General features: G+C 39.5%; 1 protein-coding gene across 11 annotated transcripts in view; it reads right to left on the bottom strand.

The window, feature by feature from the left end:
- Window positions 1-13,967, bottom strand: part of PRELP (proline and arginine rich end leucine rich repeat protein) — a 36,877-nt gene extending 22,910 nt beyond the window's left edge. For 2 of the 11 annotated variants that reach the window (XM_088128444.1, XM_088128447.1), the window contains exons 1-2: window positions 13,756-13,963; window positions 10,680-10,814 (exon numbers count right to left, since the gene is read on the bottom strand). The gene's annotated coding sequence lies outside the window, so the exon portion shown is untranslated. Of the gene's footprint in view, window positions 1-103; window positions 224-1,720; window positions 4,429-10,679; window positions 10,815-13,755 lie in introns of those variants that run through there. The other 9 variants (XM_088128445.1, XM_088128443.1, XM_025170968.2 and 6 more) reach the window with 7 other exon arrangements.
- Window positions 13,968-15,576: the final 1,609 nt, after the last annotated feature.

Below are 15,576 nucleotides of genomic sequence, written 5' to 3'. Positions count from 1 at the left end.
CCTGAAAATATTGGTCCTGGGACCAATGTCCTTGCTTTTGGTCGGTAACCAGGGCTGTGGTAGGCCTTCCCCCATGACTGCAGGTATTTTTCTAGAAGCCCACCTTTTTTTCATACAATGGCGTGGGAGCTCCCTGATTTGTTGTTGCAGCATTAAAATAACGATCCATTTCCCATTCCAGTTGTTATCCAAACTCACACCCACACATTGCCAACTCGTTTATCTAAGAAAAAATGAGGATATTCAGAGAGGAGAAATAAAGTACCATGGGGCTGCTGTCATATTGCATTAGCAGAAAGCTTGGCTCCTTTTAACATATTTTGACTAAGCTGATGCAACACATTCCTGGGACTCTAAGTAACTGACTTCTTCCATAAAGAGGTTCTGTGTCTCTTCTCCCTCCCCTTTCTAAGTCTGCTGCCATCTGTCTCACTTTAACCTTAGAACTCTTTGATTCCTGCTGCTTCCAATTAAAATTGTAGTATTAGGAGGACCTGAGAGCGGACGCTAATCTTGCCATAAAAATGGTTGCATGTAAAGACTTAATAGTAGTACAATAAAACTCTGCTTTGCCGCTCTCTGCCCCTGATCACCCTCCCCCAAAACATTTGAACTGAGGGAAGCAGAGGAAAAATTGTGTGAAAATATCAAAACACTATATATAAAACCTAAGCATTTTTCTAGCAAGATCAAGGACTTTTTCATTCTCTTTGTTCCTCTAGAGTTTTTCACATACATGAAAAGCATAAAAACTGTATTATAGGATAAGATTGGGCTATCAATAGCTAGTAGACTTGGTGGCCGTATTCTATGTCCTGAACACCAGGTGCTGGAGCGTGCCAGTGAAAAAGAGCTTCGTTCTGCTTGTGCACGTGAGCTTCCCAAATGCACCTGGGTAGCCCTGTGCCATTCAAAATGCTGGACTACCTGAACTTTTGGGCTGGGCCAGCCTTGTTCTTCTTACATCATCTGAATTGTAGCTCACCCTTAGGGTGAACCAATAACATGTCCAAATGCTGTATGTTACATAGGACAGTCTTTTAACCGAAGGACAGCCGGAGGACAGTGCTCTACTTTGAAAACTCTTCAACAGCAGGGACCTTGAAATTGTCCATTCATGGTTCATTCTTGAGCATCAGATTAAAGAAGCATACAAATCACCAGGTCACAATCTTCTCCCTATGTCTGTACAGGGCTATAATTCAATAGATTGCAATTGTAAATGTACATAGGTACATATATGTGAGAAAATGAAAATATGCAGAACTATATTAATGTATGTCATCTTTGGGACAATGTGTAACTGACCATGATATGAACAAACAACTGCATGTAAAATGTGAACATTTCATTCAGAGTTTTCCAATAGAAGCAACAGTTAGAGGAGAGCTGCTAATCTGTTTTGAATTAGTTTAGAATATTATAGTTTATGATGATGAAATCTGTGATTATGTCATTTCTTTCTATATTTATGTAGTTTGGCTTTCAATAATATCATACACATTTGTCTACTAGTTTAAATAACATATTGTGAGTTGAGCTTGCAAATTATAAAGGACAACAGGTAAAATTAAGACTGAGCAAGTTACACATGAATGCAATTTATATATACTAAAGTAGAATCCAGAAATGGTCACAATCATATTTAGCTCCCAGTGCTTAAATTAGAGGTCGCCAACTGCCATCCCTTGAGTTGGATCCTTCTTTTAAGACCATTTACCTGGTTGTAGTGAAAATCTTTTGAATGTATAGCATAAGAGTTTGTTCCAGCTTCAGACCTAAGCAACAGAGTTCTATAAGAAACAAGACATTCTATAGTTTAATATATTTTTTGCAAGATGTAAATATATTTGCACTATATCTAGCGAATCTAAATATATCTAGCAATGCTATGGTTGTACACATTTGCTTCATAATTATGAGGTGAGATCATTATTGCAATTCTATTATGAAGCCAATGGGTTAGTTTGTGCAGAAAATACCAGCCCCAGTTGTAGGAGTGGACAAACCTCAGGCTACATGTCTTCCCCTCATTATGCCTCCCAAATGGACATTGTTTTTCCAAAATAAGGAAGAAATGGAAACAAGTGACCTTTAGAAGGCAAAAATTGACCTTTAAGAGACTGCCTGAAAGCACAATAGCAGCCTGAAATTGTGAGATTTTATGGTGTTTGGGTTTTTTAAGCATGGAAATTGGAATAGGTTGCTTCCCAAAGTTTGTTAATTTCCATTCCTATCTTTTTAAAAATGACAAAAACTGAAAAACAGGTCAAAATAAGCTGTTCCTATAAGTGTCATTTGTAGAACTAATCTCATGTGCAGTCCTCCAGCAGCTTGGGAGAACAAGTTGTGGCCTCCTGATTGTGTCCTGGAGAATTAAGTGACTCCTAAATTCAGAAGAGGTGGTCATCTGTGATGTTAAGTCAACTTTTCTCAACTTGGCATCTTCTAGATTTATTGAGACTGCATCTTCCTAGAATTCTCAGCCAGCATGGGAGAACACCATATTGAGAAAACTGGTTTCAATTAATGGAATATAAGCAACTATTCTAAACAAATTAAACATATGGTCACAGACGTTTGCTAGATCCTTCATTAAAATTTGTATTTTTAAGATTTTCAAGGGATGCTTAAATGCCTGACTTTTCTAAGTCATATTTATAGCCTATATTTAGTTATTTATTTATTTATTTTCAAATTTGTATGCCACCCATCTCCCCCAATGGGTAACTCTGGGTGGCTCACAATAAGAAAAAATAAGAAAAAACACAGGACTCTCCAGACATGGACATAATCTATAAATAGTTAAAAAACATATTAAAAATGGCCTAAAACCTCCTATAATTTGGCCCTAAAAAACCTGTAAGATGCTGGGGGGGGGACAACCCCTCACCCCACCAGCCATCTCCACAGGTGCAGGGGCCCCTGTGGCCCCCAGGCCTTCTGGCAGAGCCAGGATTTGATCTCTTTCCTGAAGGCCATGAGGGAGGGGGCATACCGCACCTCAGGTGGCAAGATGTTCCATAGGGCGGGCGCTACAATGGAAAAGGCTCTCTGCCTAGACCCCACCAATCGAAATTCCTTGATGGATGGGGTCTGCAACCTGCCCCTTCTGCTGGACCGAGTGGGGTGGGCTGAGATGACTGGGGCAAGGCGGTTCCTCAGATAACCTGGTCCCATGCCATGAAGGGCTTTAAAGGTGATGACCAACACCTTGAATTAGACCCGGAAACAAACTGGCAACCAATGCAGCTCACGCAACAGAGGTGTTATACGTGCCCTCCTAGGGGCATTAAGAACTGTCCGCACTGCTGCATTCTGTACCAGCTGTAGCTTCCGGATACTCTTCAAGGATAGCCCCATGTAGAGCGCATTACAGTAGTCCAACCCAGAGGTGACCAGGGCATGAGTGACTGTGCGGAGGCCCTCCTGATCCAGGAAGGGGCGTAACTGCTGCACAACACAAAGTTGTGCAAAGGCCCTCCTAGCCACGACTGCCACCTGCTCTTTGAGCAGGAGTCGTGAGTCCAGGAGAACCCCCAGGTTACGCACCGAGTCTGTCTGGGGTAGTGCAACCCCGTCAAGAACCAAAGATGACAAACTCCTAGATCCTGAGGCTCCCTGTATCCACAGCCACTCCGTCTTACCAGGGTTCAGCTGAAGCCTGTTGTCCCCCATCCAGACCCTCACAGCCTCCAGGCACCGCGAGAGGGCAGTCACAGCGTCACTTAAGGCACCTGGGATGGAGATGTATAGTTGGGTATCATCCGCATACTGATGATACCTCACCCCATGGTGCCGGATGATCTCACCCAGTGGTTTCATGTAGATATTAAATAGGAGCGGTGAAAGTACTGACCCCTGTGGCACCCCACAAAGTAGGGGCTGGGGGCTGGACCTCTCGCTCCCTATCAACACCGATTGGGTTCGGTCTTGGAGAAAGGAGCTGAACCAGCGCAACATTGTGCCACCCAGCCCCAACTCCCGCAGCCAACCCAAAAGGATACCATGGTCGATGGTATCGAAAGCCACCGAGAGGTCAAGAAGAGCAAGGATGGATGCACTCCCCCCATCCCGCTCTTGCCAGAGATCATCTAAAAGTGTGACCAATGCTGTTTCTGTCCCATAACCGGGCCTGAATCCTGACTGATAGGGGTCCAGATATTCAACCAGTTCCCCATATTCCAAGAGATTCTTAAATAATTTTAATAAAATTAATTCTACATTCATTGTTTTACTTGGTTTTAAAGTGCAAGGACAAGAATAAGTCGTCGGCTGATTTAGTATATATTTTTATTCAGTTTATTATAGATTTTTTTTATCCCTGGTTGTCACTCACATCCAAGAAACAAGTCAATGGACAATGGAAGAAAACACCTTTCTTTTTTCTCCCCCCCCCTTTTTTTTTTGAGAGAGTTTTTGGCAAGCACTTACATTCTGCAGAAAGTCCTCCAAGGACTGCATCCAATCTCTGCATTAGCCAAGATAAGGTAATTGTCAAGTAGAAATCTGGTAGGTGTGAGAACTGACAAAGCTCTAGGCAGTTTTTCAAATTTTCCTTCACTTGCACTCTTCCCCTTCTTTTAGCATTCACCAGACTGATAAGATATAAGCAGTCTAGTAGGTGAAACACTGAAAAAAAATCCTTGAACTCCTGGTGACAGATATTTATGTACAAAGAGATGTTTTCACTTCAATAGAGAAAAGCTTCAGAAGATTCCACAATCAATCATTAGTGAGGAAATGAAGATAGAGACTTTGTCTCCAAACAAAAGGGATACATTTTTTCCTGATCAAGTGGGCCATAGAGACTATTGATAGCTATGGTGCAGGCTAGTAGATATTAACACATTATGTATATCCACTTTTGACTCCTCGCTATCATAAAAGAGCACATTCAGAAAAAGTGAAAGAAAAGATTATCTATTCCTTCCTGTTTAATAAGACACTTAAGCAAGCTTCCTGATGTGCCAAGAAGCCAATGTTTGATTCCAACAACAAGGTAAACCAAAAGCTAAAATGAAGTAATGGGATAAAGCAGGACAGCACCAAGTCTTTATAGAATGTGATGGCTGTTTACTTTTAATCTGTCTTCACCCTTATCTTTGAGGGGGTAGTGACAGCCACCAGCTGAATTCCTCACTTTGTTATCATAAAAATCTACTTTCAAGACTGGGAAAGCCTTTTTTTTTTTTCCTTAATGATGCACAGATACCCATATTCTCCTTTATGGAAGTTGACTGGAGCAGCAGCTAACTTCTATTTTAACATGGGGACAGAAAATACATCTTCAACCACAGCTGACATTGGTAGACTAACTTACGTGGTGCAGACACACATAGCTTCTGACTTTCAGCACTTTGCAGTGACCAGCCTGTGGGGCTGTAGGGACAGTGACATCAGTGTAAGTCACACAAGCAGGGCAAGGCATGGTCTCACATTATATTTGCTGGAACAGATGACCTAAACAGTGGGTTGTCTTTGGCTGTTCATTTAGTCATGGTACTTTCCCAAAGAATGGTCTGTAATTCACCAGGCAAGGGTGGTTAAGTGAAGCCACCAGCAACATCAGGCCAGTAACAAGGAAGTACTGGTACTAACTCAAGAGGATGGGCATGGGGGGAGGGAGGGGAATGATGTAGAGAGCCTTACCCTACTTCCTAGCACTTTGCTTAATGCCATGTTTGGCTCTTCCTCCCAGCACCTGAATAATAATTGTGGAGATTAGTGGAAACAGAATCAAAAAGTAGCTGTTCTCTGAATTGAGACACTCATCTCACTGGGTTGCTGCCATTTTCTCCACTCCATCAGGAAATTATCCTGTTGGCACTTCTGAAGAGCAAACTGTGTGGCAATGAGATATGGCATTGGAAAGTCATTGCACACAAACAGCTCATTACAGGGAATGACTCCTTTTCAGTTCCAACAGTAACCACCGCATTTGTTGTTTATATGATATGAGCCTTAGTTACAAATAACAAGTGCACATTTCACTGTTATTGCTTGACACATTCTGATGTTAGGAGAGTCCAGCTTTTGGTGATTTGGCAAATTCTACTCTTCAACTACCCAGTTTTTCATCAACCAAAGGAGTACATTAAAACATCTCTTCATAAAGTTTTGCTCATTTGCACTGCTTAACATAAGCAGCCATTTATGTATCAATATTACATTTTGCTAGAATAGAGATAGCCTCCTTGATATCCTGGTTTGCTAATGAAATGTATTGCCCTCACTGCAGCAAGTAGGGAAGGGCAGATATTCTGAGGGTTCCAACTGACTGATGAGTAGCCAGTGTTATCTATTTCTCACCCTTCCTCAGAAATCTATCAGTGACTGATCAAGGTCACATGAATACATCTCTCTGAAAAGGGGAGGAATGAAAGTTGACATACCATTGTTCTGTATTGGCTTATCAGGAAAAATGGATTCATTTGTAAGACAAAAAGTATTACACAAAGCTGTTTAAATCATGAGGTGGAGATGAGACAGACCAGGGTTATGTGATCACAGTAGAACCTCAGAGTTGCCAGGACATGTTATTACCTATGTAAACTGCAAGTCATGCAACAGCCACAGAGTTGTGAGTACAGGCAGTCTCCAGATTAAGAATGAGTTCTGTTCCTAGGGTCTGTCCTTCAATCAAATTTGTATGTAAGCCAGAACAGTATTATTGTATAATTTTGTATAAGTAGTATTGTGTAATTAACTCAAACTATTGCGTATTTAACTCAAATCAATAGGTTCTATTCTTAGCTATGGGTTGTCCTTAAACTGGGAGTTCTTAAACCGGGGACTACCTGTATAAATGTGTTCATTATTGTACAATTTAAAGTATATAGATTATTTTAGTATGTTGTATGTGGGGATGTCCCTAAAAGGAGATCTAGAAATTGCAACTGGACCAAACTGCAATGGCCATTCTTCTGCCAGTATGTTCCAGCAGAAGCATGTGTTATTATTGAGACAGTGAGCCTGTATTCACTATACTAGCACTTATCAACCACATTCACAGACTTTGAATCCACTTCTTTACACAACAGAGATGTTTGCTGTGGCATGTAAGAAGAGACAGTTTCCCTCCACTGTTTCCCTCTACAGGAGAAAGAGGCTTTGTTCTTTTCAAAACTATAAATAGAACTCCAGGAGACAGGAATCAGGCAAGAAGTTGTGTTGCAGTATGCAGAAAAGGAGAAACCTAAGATCGTTCTGTTCAGCCCCAATTAAAATTTGGAATTTCAGTAAAAATGGAAAGGAAGTCCAGGTAAAATGAATCAGAAAGAAAATCTGATTCAGGGGTCTGCTGTATAGGTAGAAATAGATATGTCTTATTAGAAATTGGGCCAAATTTAATCTTTGTTTTCTGTGTGTTACAATCTTTTTTTTTTTTTTTTTTTAACATCTGCACAATTTAAGGGATTTTGCTATCAGTCAGGGAATCAGTGCTATTTATACCTTTAAAACAAGTCTTCTCTTCCTTGGTAACAAATCAGTTCCATCTTGTGGTCTGCTAAAATCATTATATTTACTTTTATATGTCCTACTGGATCCTTTTCTTGTTCCATTCATTTGCAGTTATTGGATCCCTAGATTTTAAGAGCTCTATAATGTGTCTTTTCCAACACTGATTACCTGCATTTTAATCTTAAAAGCTAAAAGTTTAACCATTTTTAAAATAAAGTTTAATTTTGTTTATTCTCAGTGAGATTGGTTTATGTCCTAATGGGGAAGGAGGGCTGATGCCTCTAGTCACATGTCACAGTGCTACATGGTACTATACCAATAATTTCAGAATTTCATTGTTTTATTTTATTTGTTATAAATGAAGCAGGTTGTGAGCAGAGAGGTTATGTGAGGAAATGTGGGGAAGCTGGGAAAGGAATGGAAAGGAGAATTGATACAAAGAAGAGGTGAGTCACTTTGCTATCTGGAAAGTAAACCTGGGAAGAAGTGTTTCAAATAACTCACAGAGACTCTGTGTTAGTGAACTCATAAATGAGGGTGGGAAATTCCTCTTACAGTTTCCAAAATTTTTTACTTGCCTTAGATTAGCATGAAAGATACCTTGCTGAAACTTGTAGTTCTTCCTCAGTCTTGCCCAGCTGCATGAGACATAACAGGTTAGGAGGAAGGAGTGGGCCAGGAGAAGCACCTTAGAAGATAGATAATGACTGCAAGAACCACCAAGCTGCTACCCCTAGAGGCAGGACATGGAGCCAGAATATGAATACCCAGAGATCTTCTGGAAGATGGAGTTTGAGATCTTTACCATTCTACTGTGCCACCATAAATTCTAGCTAAGCTACTTTGACTCCCAACAGATTTCCAGGTCAAATTCAAGGTGCTTGTTCTTACAGTAGAAATCCCTAAATATCTTGGGTCATGCCAGTAATCACTTCTGCTCCATGGACTGCCCTGAAAAGAGAGTCTACTAAGGGTAAGGCCTTTTTTCCATGATGCCAAATCTATATAATTTCCTCCTCCTATCTTTTAGGTCTGCCTTCCTTTTCTTGTTTTTGCTTGTTTTTAACTTTTTGATTATTTTTGATTGTTTAATGTTGTTTGTTTCATGATGTTTGTTATATTCTTTTTGGAGTCTGACTGTTATTATTGGATTGCATTGTGAGCTGCCATGGACCAGATTTGTGGAAGCATTGTACTATAGAATTCAGTTAAATAAATAGATTAATCATATCTCTGTGCAATAGTTTGAATGCCTCACCTAAGCTGACTAGCATTTATATAAATTATACATTTACACAAATTATTTCTTTAATAAAATAGAACAAAACAGCTAGAAGCCACTGGGTCTGGCCAAGTACATTAGGGGATAAATCTTCCCCAGGGAAGATTAAACATTTACAACATTCCTTAAAATAATCTCATTAGTTTGCAGAGCAAGACGTCTATGCTGAATTTGTGCAGGCAACCCCATCCATAGTAGAAGCAACTCATACAAACATTGTATTTCCCAGAATGTTTTTTTTCTGGGGTGCATACAGTTCATCTCACCCTTCTCCTACTAATTTCTATTACCCAACTAAGAAGCTAATGGGAATAAGAACTGTCAACCAAATGCTTCAGAATATTCCTTTTTATTCCAATGTTCTTTCAATCTTACGATAGCCATATCATAATCCAAGCCTATCCTGGACCTGACAAAGAAAAAGAGCAGTGGGATATCTTCACTTGCCTTACTCTGTAGCAATGGCAACCAAGTGGGTAGACCATTTTGGATTCTGATTATTTACTGACTTTTTCTAACTATATCCTGCCTTTATTGTTGGCATTCAAGGCAGCGTATATGGGGGAGATTCATTTTAGTTTCCTAATAATAAGCTGGGGAGGAAGATTGGGCTGAGAGAGTGAGAAAGCGGGGGGAGAGAGAGAGACAGAGAGAGATGGTTCAAAGTAGTTGGTTGGAAACTGGAGCCTAGATCTTTCTGATCATAGTCCCTTAACTTCTACACCACAGGTGACCACAAGGCAAATGAGAGGACTCTGAGTGAAAGATAGACTTAATTTATAGTTTTCCTAATACAATGCTCCTCTGGAGAACTAATACCTTGCTTCTAAACTCCATTTTCCCATGGAATTTATTCCATATAATATGATTTAATTAAATAGTGCTGAATCACTGGATAGAATATTGGATGAAGACCTACTGAGTCCTTATTCTCTATCATTGACACAGACTACCTCACAGGTTTAAAGAAGATAAATAAGATAATACTCTGACAACTCTGCCTAATAATAGGGACTTAAAACTAACAACATATAGCATGTCTGTAAACATAAGTTAGTCTAATTAAACAGGAATTTCATGTAAAAGCCAATCATTTCCTCCTCAGGTAAACGAGGAAGAAAATCCGCAAAGATATTTCCCCATGAGCTGGGCTTTTATACTGTAAATGACTCTAGCTAGCTAAAATACATGGCTCAGAAAGATGCTGTATAGGCAAATGAATCCATAAATCTGAATTATTCTGAGGCCCAACATCAGTTCCTCTACCTAACTCAGTACTGTTTGCTTTGATTGGCATAGCTCTAAGTCTGGAGTTTGAGTCTAGAGCATTTCCCAGTCCTACCTGTAAATGTCAGGATTGAACGTAGGATCTTTTGCATGCAAAAATGTGCTATACTTATGAGCAACAGTCTCTTTTGGCTACAGCATCCATCCACTGCCTGATTTGCAACCAAAGACCCAATTGTACATATGATTGGAGAAGAAGCCTCTCATTGTCATATCTAGCTTGGCCTTTAGCAATAAAATTACTGTTTGGCTAGGGCAATCTCTGGCTTTTCAGATGTTGATGAACTACATTTCGTAGGCAGTAGCCTTGGACAACATGGTTAGTTCCCCACATTGGACCAGAGCTCTTAGCAGTAAAAAAAAAAAGGGGGGGGGAGTTTTGCTCTATCAGCGCAGATTCTGGACTCTAGACAAACATTTAAGCCTTGACTATCTGATTTCATACTTCCTTTGCTTCCCAATGTTTATATGAGTCATAATCTTTCTTTTGCTGTTGAAACAAAATAATTCGGATTTGGAGTTTAAAAACATCAAAAGAACAGGCTAGGCAGAAACCAAACATTCAACAGAGCCAAAGTAAAGGCTTAAAATTCACATGTGGTAGTCAATATTAGTAATCTATTTCTATTTGAAGAAAAACATCTACCCCAAATTTTAGCTGGTGAATGTAGTGGACTATCCTGTTGTACTTCCCATTTCATGCCACCATGATAACAGTCCACAGAGGGCCACATGAACTTCACAGCAGCTGCAGATGTTCAGCTCTTTCTCCTTTCAAATGCTGAAAAATGAAGAGGCAATGCTAAAAGACCATCTCTCCCTATAGAATGAGAAGATTAAGAAGCCAAGCAGGAAAATGTTTGTGTTGGGCCAGTGCCATTGTACCACTCACCAATCCAAATTATTTATGGGGTGAATTAAAAAAGGAGCCTCAGCTGCAACAGCCTTTTTCTTCAGGGAAGGCTTTCTGCACAAATGGGGTGTGTCCTGTATAGAAAGCATCTGGAATCAACCAGCTGGCTAATTTCTGTGATACTGCAATACACCAGGGGGAACCTCCTCTTGATTAATACTTGCCCCTTTATAGCTAATTTTATGTCTCCAGCTGCCTAAATCCAGATTTCAAAAACAATAGCATAACATGAAGAGATTATGCATTTATGGGGTGCATATACAGTTCTTGGTCAGAGGGCACAAAAACAGGATGAAAAGCTGTAAGTTGTCTCTTCCCCATTCAGTTTCCTATTATAAAGTGAGAATCAGCACCTCCCCGCCTTCTAGCTGTTTCCCCTGAGGACACAACTTTCCAATGGAATTTCCTGCTCTTTTGAGCTGCCAATATAAAATGCATAACTGGGAGTGCAGGAATCCTGAAAAAAGACCATTCCCCATTTAAAACACCTCGCATAGCTCAGGAATGGCAGAGCAACTTACAGCTTTCATCAGCTGTGCACCACTTCCATTTGAACCTCTGAAGGTTGAAGTTTATACTTGGGTATTTCAGGCTTGGGCAGTGTTGGCCAAGGCTATCAACCCCCTAAAAGAAAGCTGACTAACATAGCCTAAAAAGCACATCTCTCTGCAGAATATATAAGTCTCCTGTACTTGTCCAAACTGGAGCAGTTCACATACATGATTTTTAGTAATCTGCCTGTAGCCATATATGGTAGTTCAGCATGATTTCTATCTTGCAGTAGCTCAGCCTAAGAAATGGATGGCTTTTCTATGACCACTTGTGAGACCAGGATGAGATGGATCAGAAACCTGCAGCCCACTCCATTAACTAGCACAGTCTGTCCTGGCCACTTTTGATAATGTAGCCATCCATCTTATTCTCACGACTGACTTTTGCACTAGAGATCTTTTGGGAACTTAGTTATAGTTTTTTGTTGCTTACAACAGAATATAATAAAAATGATGGAACATTTCAAAGCATGATCAGTGTAGCTTGTGTACTTCAACCTTGTTTGTGCAGTCTATAATTCAGTCCAGCTACTTCCCCAGGGGCTGAGTGCCTGCACAGGTTCTCATAATTGCTTATATCCTCCTCATATTTCAATCCCATTTATCCCTCTTGCCTCCCCCCACTTTTTTTTTTTTTTAACTGTGTAGGGAAATGTTCCTGCCCTTCCCTTCAGCAATATTTCTTAATCTCTGACAAAATCACATGAGTTGGATTCTATTCCACTTGGAAAAACAACATACAACGTATGAATGCTGCAGGAAAATGGTTCTTCCCTTGGAAAGCACTTGACCTCAACCCATCAAGAATGGATCTGCTGCCCCTTAGGAAGGGTGATTGCAAGATATACATCATGCATCTGTTTTGATGGCATTGTTTTCCACTGCAATGGGCAAATGTCCAGTGAAAGTAATCTGACCACTCAAGCTCCTGAGAAAATCTGAGGACTCATGGAGAGTAACTCTGTAGAATGTGTTTTTCCCGTCCTCCAGTCATTACAAGAACAGGTTGTTAATGAGAGATCATTTGGTCCAAAGAAATGCCAAATCACTAATGTTCTTTGGAGGGGTGTGTCCCTAAGGAACCATGAATTCAGCACATAGAGTATAACTAAAATTCAGTCATATTAAAGTAAACCTGCAAAGATTAATCTGTCACTGGAAACAAAATTGCATTTACTGAATGAGGTGTACTTCTAAGTTAGATACATTTAGGACTATGCTATAAGTATACTATATATACTTATAGTATACTCAAACTTACATTGGGGACCAATTTACTTCTAACAAATATGACAACCAGTGGGACTTGCTTCCAAGTAAATGCATTAACATTGTTGGACAGCAGAGCAGTTCTGCATATATTTACTCAGAAGTAAATAATTCTGAATTCAAGAGGACTTACTTCCAGGTATAGTGTGAATTGCAGTTAGTTAAATCCTATCACTCTCTTGTTTAGGTCTATAAAACTTTGGGTGGTGGTATTGAGAACTAGGACCCTAGTTTATGAGTATTTAAATGTTTGTTTGGTTCCTCCCTTTTGACCTTCAACTTCTTGTTACAAGAGGAATAGTAGTGTCCTGCTTTGTTAAAGCTTCTAATTCTTCTAGTCCCAGAAATGAAAAGTCTGTGTATTCTTTCCCTTTGAGAGAAAGCAAACATCACAAGATTTTTTTCAAATATCATTGTATGACAAAGAAGCAAATCTTCATCATTGACTATTCAAAGGGACTCTGAAACTCTTTCTTCCTTCAAACAGATTTACAGCTCTGATAAGAAACAGCTTTAAATGTCATGCAAATAGAATTAATAAGTGCCATTAAGACATTCCTTTCTTAAGTATATAAAACTCATTAGGCTTAGAGTCTACCTCTCTTTCCTCCATCCACTAAAGTTCTTATTGTGAATCAGTTTTATAAGTGATGCAGTTTCTGAAAACAAACCTTGCTCTCATGTGTGGGGTTTATAAGACTGACATGCACAGGAAAAACAAAGCAAAACAAAGTGAGGGGGGGAATCCCAAAATCCCATGGAAATAAGTTTCAGCATTTTAATCACAAACTTCACATGCAAGTTTTTCTAGTTGTCAGAAGTTTTATGAGTAAGCAAAATCAAATCAGCCTTTAAAGAATCAGACATGAAACCCTGAAGAATAACATGGGAGTAAGTAGAAAGGAAAATATCCCATTGGACTGGTGGTGAGGGAAGCATTGCCTGCTATGTGAGGCTGTTCCCAAAGAAGACACCTGCCCCAGGCTTACCTGTTGACACCTGCCCTCCTCCTGCCTGCCTTTGCGTGCTTTAATTTCCAGGGCTCTTGCTCCCCCCTTTTCTCCTCCTTCCTCCTCCTCCTCCTCGCTCTGATCCAGTCCTGATACAAATGTGAGCCTCCTCCAAGCCGTGTGTGTTTTTTCTGGTTCTGTTCCTCGGAGATTCTCTTAGGGTGGGTGGGAGTAAGGGAAGGAGGAGAAATTCATAACAATAACGTCTTTCTTTGGCAGCCAAACTCCTCAGCGTTTAAGCTACATGCAAGTCCTCCTGCTTGCCTGTTGAGGGAATCATATGGAAAAACATTTCCTTCTGCTCAGGCAAGAGAGCTCCCCACCAGCATTAAGCAAATCACATGTGCATATGCACATCTACACACACACACACACACTTATATATTTATCTTGGACTTTTCATTCTCTATTAGCATGACAACCTCTCCTAACTTTACAGTAAATCAACACATCTGCATCCTGGTGTAAAATAGACAGAAGGAAATATGAGCCCAATTTAGTTGGCAGGATTTGCGTGCTCAGGAATGAATGGTAGTAGAGCAGAGGGTACCACCTTTCTAAATGCTATTGCTTTATTACACTGTTGTTCTTTTATGCTGTGATTATTAATATTGACAGTGCCAACTCCGTTATTAAAAACCACCCATATCTCCCCCAAACTTGGCAGCTTAAGAATCAAAGGGTCCCCTACAAGCTAAGTATAGTGGCTGGTAATACTTCTTGATAAAAGGCCAAGAGTCACAGAAAGTGTAATGCAATGTATCACTTTTTTTAAAGCCCTCTAAAGTGGATTGAGTGAAAGGGTGTCAAATTGCTCTTTTCTGTTCTTCAAACCAATATCTGTTATGAGCAAAGGAAAAGCCAGGCCAGAAAAAGAAAAGACAAACATAGACAGAGTTAATTTGCATCATTTCATAGTAACTTTATCCCATGCGTGTGTTCTTGAAAGTAAGTTCCATTGAGTTCAATCCCATGCATGTTTATGTGGGAATACATCTACTGAAATCCAAGAGCCTAATTTCTGCCTAAACACATTTAGGACTGTACAGTAAACTAACTAGATAAAAGTTAACAAGAAACAAATTGTAAGCCTATGTTAAATACTAAGTGTTATCATATGCCGTACCATAGGCCTGTACAATTTATTATTTTTTAAACTGTTTAATTGTTACTTGTTTGTTGACCAAGATATTTTCAACAAGGTTTCCTTTCCTTTCCTTTCCTTTCCTTTCCTTTCCTTTCCTTTCCTTTCCTTTCCTTTCCTTTCCTTTCCTTTCCTTTCCTTTCCTTTCCTTTCCTTTCCTTTCCTTTCATCACATTTACAGTATATGGCCACCCATCTCACAAAAAGCAACTCTGGGCACTGTACAACAATGAATAAAACAACATAAAAATCACATAAAAATATAAAATTTTAATAATTTCCATTATTAAAAATGAAAAGCACTATAAAAGATTAAGATATAAAAGATTAAAATATGTATAATATTTTAATGTACAATAGTGTTTAATGTATAATAGTGCTATATTTCATTCATTCATTTCTTTCATCCAAATAAAAATGAAATTGCAGTTTGGGATATGTGTGTGTATCTCTAAAGCACAAATGGCCCAGTGCTTTTTTCTTTCTCAAAAGTCTATTGCAGAGGTGCACAACCAGACTTGAGGTTCGTATCAGACTTATAAAAATATTTGCTTCTGCCCAACAGATCTCGAAGAGTTGTATTGAAAACTGTAAATTTTAAGGTAATGGAAGAGTAATTATAAAATACATGGCTGTTAGGTTATCATATTTACTAT

This window comes from Python bivittatus, unplaced genomic scaffold (genome assembly GCF_059951505.1).
Source record: "Python bivittatus isolate LINGU-HERP-01145 unplaced genomic scaffold, Pbiv_v1 ctg000700_np1212, whole genome shotgun sequence".
Classification (NCBI taxonomy): Eukaryota; Metazoa; Chordata; class Lepidosauria; order Squamata; family Pythonidae; genus Python; species Python bivittatus.
The sequence above is the reverse complement of the archived record's forward strand: the minus strand, read 5'-3'. Positions and strand labels throughout refer to the sequence as shown.